This window comes from Cyprinus carpio, chromosome A9, assembly GCF_018340385.1.
Source record: "Cyprinus carpio isolate SPL01 chromosome A9, ASM1834038v1, whole genome shotgun sequence".
NCBI classification, from domain to species: Eukaryota; Metazoa; Chordata; class Actinopteri; order Cypriniformes; family Cyprinidae; genus Cyprinus; species Cyprinus carpio.
The window spans coordinates 14,961,930-14,968,646 of NC_056580.1; positions in this window are offsets into that span (position 1 = coordinate 14,961,930).

Here is a 6,717-nt window from a genome sequence, read left to right on the forward strand (position 1 = left end):
ACACTAAAGCGACAGTTCATCCAAAAATGCAAATAATGTGGTTCCAAACCTGTATAACTTACTTTCTTCTGTGGAGCACAAAATAAGATATTTTAAAGAATGTTGGTAACCAAATAGTTTTGGTGACCATTGATTCCCATTGTATGGATTATGTGTGTGTGTGTGTGTGTGTGTGTGTGTGTGTGTGTATATATACAAAGTGTACCTTTTGAAAAAGTACTGCCCCAGTGACAGCTTTTGTACCTTTTTTTTCTGAGAGTGTATAGAGAGAGAGAGAGAGAGAGAAATAGTCACAAAATGTATTCCTTCATGTTCTGCATAAGTCATGGTCTTAAAAATGTGATAGTAGAGGGCTGACTTTTTAAATAATGGCTGTCAAAGTAACACATTATTAAGTGTGATTAATTAAAAAAATGCAATTAAAGGACAATACAACGGTTTCAGAACTTTTTCAAAGGCTAATTTTAACGTGACACAGCATCTTACAAAAGTGAGAGGTAACAGAGCTGTCCTATTATAATTATGGTTCGGTTTATGGGTTGGAATTAGATTTTTTTTATTTATTTATTTTTATGACTTCTACAATTGTTGAACAACTGGGGGATTTGTTCTTATCAGTATACACATAAAAATATCAAGAATAAAACAAGAATGCATCCTGTGTGAAGACAAGCAAAGATGTATACTCACTGAAAGATCAGTTGCTAGAGATTACTTAAATTATTGTTAATACTACTGGATGATTCATTTTTAATAAACTGCATTACTTCATTCAGCAACAGACAGTGTTGCCTCACAATTTTCTAATACAGAACAGCGTTCACAGCGAAGAGCTTTTCATCTGTGTTCTTAATCTTTGGCATCAGAAACGAGCAAGCAGGGTCTTTGAAGCTCTGCCATGACTTCAAAACCATAATCATATTCCCAACAGACCTAACTTAGTTTGAGATATTATTTATAACCATTATCCGTTGTAATTGGAGGTGAATAACCAGATTTAATGTTCTTGTAATTTTTTTTTCAAAATCTTGTGAAGCCCTTGCGAAATGACATGAGGCACTTGCTTCTTTCCTCATTTGATCTGGCTTATTAACCTATTGTGCAATTTACAATTACTCCATTTGACTTTATAATTTCTGTTCCTAATCTTTCTTAATGAATGATTTGATGTGTTTGATAAAATAAATAATTTAAACTAATCTGTATTTTTTTTTTTAAATGTTGAAAAACTGCCTCTCACATGTAATTGGATCAAACCCGTTTGAAAATTGTGACATACATTTTAAACATGATCTTTGCTCCTTTAACGAAATCTGCGAGTTTCAGGACATTACACAAACTCATAACACAAAGTCTTAACCTCGGAGCTCAGCCTGCATTTAAATGGTATTCTTGTTTGTAAATACTGTGACATATTCAGCATGCAGGACTAAAATCAAAGGCTTTCAAGTGTTTGATGCTGCTTAAGTACCCACAGGCTTAATTTGAAAATTGATCTCTTTGAGTCATGCTCAAATCGCCACTGAAACGAAGACTGGCTTTCACACAACTGAACTTTGTTTTCAGGAAAGATTGCAGTATGTGTATTTTAGCCTTCTATCTCACATATGAAGGAGCTACAGCTTTCCTCAAGAGAGCATATTGTGCAAAAATGGGCAGGAAAACACATCACCTACATTTCTAAACTAGGGTTTTTTCTTGTGTAACCATAGAAACAGTGAAATATTGACCACACATGTGTTTTAATTTATGGCTTCTGTTTTGGAGATTTCAAATCTTGGAACACTGAAAGGGAATTTTTGAATATTTTAACAATTTTATGAACTAATTCTCTCTATATGTCTGCTCTTAATCACAGAGTAAAAACCACAAACATCCATAAAAGGGTCAATGACAAAGCCTTCACGAATCTTCACAAAATGAAACCTCATCACATACTCAACTGAAACGATCTACACACATGCTACACAAATATATGCCACTGAAATGGTAAAGGGAAAAGGGAAAATAGTCCATTTTGATTGTAATAAGTGCCAAATAAAATATATGTACAGTATATTTACAATCATCATCAAGTTCATTCACCATCTTGCATAAAAGGTTTCACTGTGTTTACTGCAGTACAGTCTAGGATTACCACATAAACCACAATTAAGGATTTTATCTACATAAAAAATATTGAGCTCAAACTTGATTTTCACCCCTATTTTGAAGTTACTGTACTCTGCCTTTGCATTGCCTGTAAAAAGTGAGAAGTCACGCCAAGGCAAAAGGAATTAATTTACACATTATCAATATTTGGTTGCTGATCACCATTTAAACAATCATTATAGTAACACCTGTATAAAATCTAGTGATCATGGGCTATCTCAGGCTTTAACATATAATGTGACTGTACTTTATGAATTGTTTTTCTGACCGTAACAACCAGACAAAAAGTTAAACGTGAGTTTTGGAACCAATGTATTTGCAATGTTTACTGATATAAAAGGATGTCATAGACATAGCCTAATTGCTTTTACTCTGAACTGAAAAAAAAAAAAAATAATAATAATAATATTAATAATAATAGCCTAGCATAAAAGGACGACTTGTGGATTGATGTGAATAAATAGTAATAAAGCTCAGAATACATGTGAATAAAAAAATCTTGCCATGGATTTTATCGGGTTACAAGAAAAGGTAGGATATGGATTTAATTGAAAACTATTACTGATTTTATGTGTGATCATGCTACACTGTCACAGCATTTGAGTCCACACACATGCAACTTTGGGCAGCCCCAGACTGACAGGCTGGCAGTGAATAATCTGCATTATAAGAAGCATAAAAGATTATTTATGATTATTTATTGTTGCCAAGTTATCTAGTCTTTGCTTGTTTACAGTGCTTTGATATATGAACAGTTAGATTGCGATCTATCTAATTAGTTTGTCTAATGAAATGCTTCAGTGACAGATGTATGAAAGTACACAAGTTACACCATAATTTAAACTCGGCAGAATTAATTAACAAAACAAAGGCAAAATACTGTATAACTCCAGGCTGGCACAATGACTTCATATTGACGCACAACTAAACAAAGGCAGAGCACCGTAACTCAATTTGAGCGTTTCAAAACTAAATCAAAGAGCAGTAAATGTTGTTATATGTGTTCTGCCTTGGTTTCTCCATGGCTTTTTGAAGATAGTGTTAAGATAACCCATTATTTTTCTTGAAAAAACAACGAAATTGACTCAAGATACTTATCCACATGATAAAGGAGATCAATAACTCTTTTTTTTTTTTTTTTTTTTGACCAAGTTCTGGCCTTTTGCTTTTGCGTGGCAGAACTGTAATGGCTTAATGACAAAAATGCACACTACCAGTCAACAGTTAGGAATCTTCTGCTTACAAAGGCTGCATTAATATTGTGAAATATTATAACAATATAAAATAACGGTTTTCTATTATAATATATTTTAATAAAATTTAATTTATTCCTGCAATGAGAAAGCTGTTATCAATATTGCTTATTTATTTATTTAGGAATCTGAGATACATTTTTTTCAGGGTCATTTTATAAATATGAAGTTCAAAATAACAGCATTTATTTGAAATAAAATCTTTTATAACATTATACTCTAAATGCTGTTTTATGCGGTCAAATGTTGAATACTGTAATTTTTTTATCAGTTTAATGCATCCTTTAAAATTACATTTTAACATATATTAAAATAGATTTTTTTTTTTAATTGTAATATTTTTTCACAATATTGTTTTACTATATTTTTGATCAAATAAATGCAGCTTTGAAAAAATAAGAGACTCATTTCATTCTGTCACCCAACTCTACTCTGAACAAGTATACTGTAGCACATCAGCCTTTTCACATTAGTTCAGCTAAAGCTATTGACGTGTCAGCGTTTGTCAGGGTTTTTTAAAACTAGGTTACACAGAACTGATGCTCCTTTAATGAATCTTAATAATGGAGGTCATCAGACATTATTTAATTTTGCTGGCCCTTCCACCTCATCATTAAACTCCTTACTGCCATACCTCAACCGCTAACAGTGAGAAATGTATTTTTCTTCTGGAAGATGCTGGTCATAATTGACAGTCTAGCCCTCTCCCCAGGTTTCCATGAGCTGAAGGTGGAACTACTTACAGTTGTGGTCAGCCGTGTTACCTCACACCACATGGCTGAGAGGATGATCAGGAGGATGAAGCAGACGAGGGGTGCGGTTACACCATAACGTATTTGCGCTGCTGCCAGGGGCCAAACCCACAGGCTGAGTGAGTGCAAATACATGGTGAATGACAGAGAAAACAAACTGAGAGAAAGAGGGTGACGCAGTATTTAGGCAGTCAGAGTGCAGAGGCTGCTTAATGAGATGTGGCGGTCAAGTGTAAACACAGCATTTACACTCTACTCGAAAAAAGTGACTATACCGTCCCAGATGTTTAAACGAGCTTGTTTTGGAAGCACGACAGAAGCATGATTTTATTTAGAAAAGTTCTGGAAACTTAAGCTTTAAAGATTTGCTTTAAATGTGCTGTGAGTGTTGAGAGCAATGTTTCGAATCAAAGACTGTATGAGAATTCACACATACAGCAATTTGCACTGAAAAAGCAACTAGAAGTTGTGTGATGTACAGTGACATGGGCAGCGTTGACTACTGTATTGTATAAAGATGCATTTTTGTTGTAAGAAATACTATGTGTAAAATATGAAATAAAAAATATTTACATTCGATAATTATTACTTTACAACACCCCCATTTGTAGTGTGAAAAATACAGACATTACAAGAAAGTGCAAACAGCCCTTATAGAACAGAATGAAACTAATTTTTAAAATGTTAACTTATTTTATGTTCTATTTATTTATTTCAAAGTCATTTTTAATTAACCTTGGAATGTTTTCTAATAGGGCCCTGGACGACAGTCTTGATAATGTTATGCATCAGATTTTGCAGCAGTTGATACACACGCACATTTCCTTTCAGAATGGATTTTGAAAAAAATATTCCTTATTAAGTAATCATTACCTATTATTTCCATACCTAATTCTCAAAAGCAATGCCTAATTGTGCAGCCCACCAATAATGTTAGGACATCCAGCTGTGTGAACACCCACTACAACCAACAATAGATCCACTCTGTGACCTCCAGCACTGTGTATGTGAACAGTGAATCTGAAATACAGACATCCTCAACACTGTACTGCTGTTTGTTCCTAAATTTATTTTAAATGCCATGAAACAAGTGTCTCAGACCCAATACTTCCCTTCTTTCATCAATTTCTGGCTAATACACAACAGTAAATAGATGAAGGTCAAGTATGCATAACATTTCTGTAGCTTATCAGCTGCTGTGAGGTGCACTGGTGTGATGCCAGCTTGTTTTGGTTAGTACCTGTGTAAATCTGGGACCTCTGCCAGTGCCTCATATTCCAGCATTTTCCTCCCAGGCCAACAGCTCATAAAGCTGTCAGTGCACTTGTAGCCCTGGTCACCTTTGCCACGGTTTAAGTCAGCAAATTTCCTCCATCTTGCCTCACTCGCACTCACATCACTCTTGTACACATGACCTCAGACATGACGTGCAATGTGCAGCTCATGCCAGGCAGGTTGCTTTACTGCTATAAAAAGAAAGAGATGATATTAAAAGTAGCAAATTACTTATACATTTATGTATATTCATAAATATGAGTAATGAATGGGTCATTTAAAGCTTAAAAAATATGACATCCAGCAACAGTTGCCTAAATCCCTTGTGTTCATCACTGACATATTTCTGAGGATGTCAACCTAATTATTCCCAAACAATGTAACAATCATTTTTAATGTCGGAATGACTCAACTGTGTTTTTTGAACTGAGAACTAGAACAATATCACTTTAAGATTTATAACATCCACATACTCGTTCAGCCAGGAATAATTAGACTTTTTTGTTTATGTTTGTACTGTTTTAAATGTTTCCTTCAGTATGACTTCAATGCAGATAACTGGTTTGTGCATGTTTTGAGTTTAAATCGTTGTGAAATGATTTCCCAGGGGTCAACATCCTTACTGGGAGGAAAGGCGGTGTGAAGCAAATATCAAAATGCGAGTTTTCCATAAATAATAGGCAGAGCAAAAGGATCTGGTGTCACATCCACTCCTCAAAGAATATAAAGGGTAATAAAGCACTGCAAAGCTATACTTAGATCCATTCTTGCTGAAAAATAAAGGATTTACTTAATTTCTTTTTCACTAGTTCTTATACAACTTTCAAAAATGTCATTCAAATTGATGCAGCTTTACCAGAGTTTTAAAATGAACAAACATTGCAGGTGAGTTAGATTAATGCATTTCAGTTCAAATACATAAATAGGACTTCACTAAAATAAAGGCTGCATCTGAATGTGCATTCTTCCTTATTAATACTAAAACAGTGTGTGAAATAAGAAGCATGTCTGAATTCACAGTATTCATAAAACAGTTGCTCAAGATGACCTACTTCTGGTGATATTCTGAAGTGTGCATCCATTGGACATTTTGCTGTCCCATGAGGCCACAGGAGAGGAGTTGTGAGTAAAAGTGACATAACTGAATCTGTAGGTCACATGACATTCACAGTATATAGAACATTCTGTTTTTAAGGTTATGAAGTAATTATTTAAAATAAGCACTTACTATATTTAGAGAATGTGCAATTTAGGATACAGTCAAAAACAAGTGTCTCAGTCCCAAG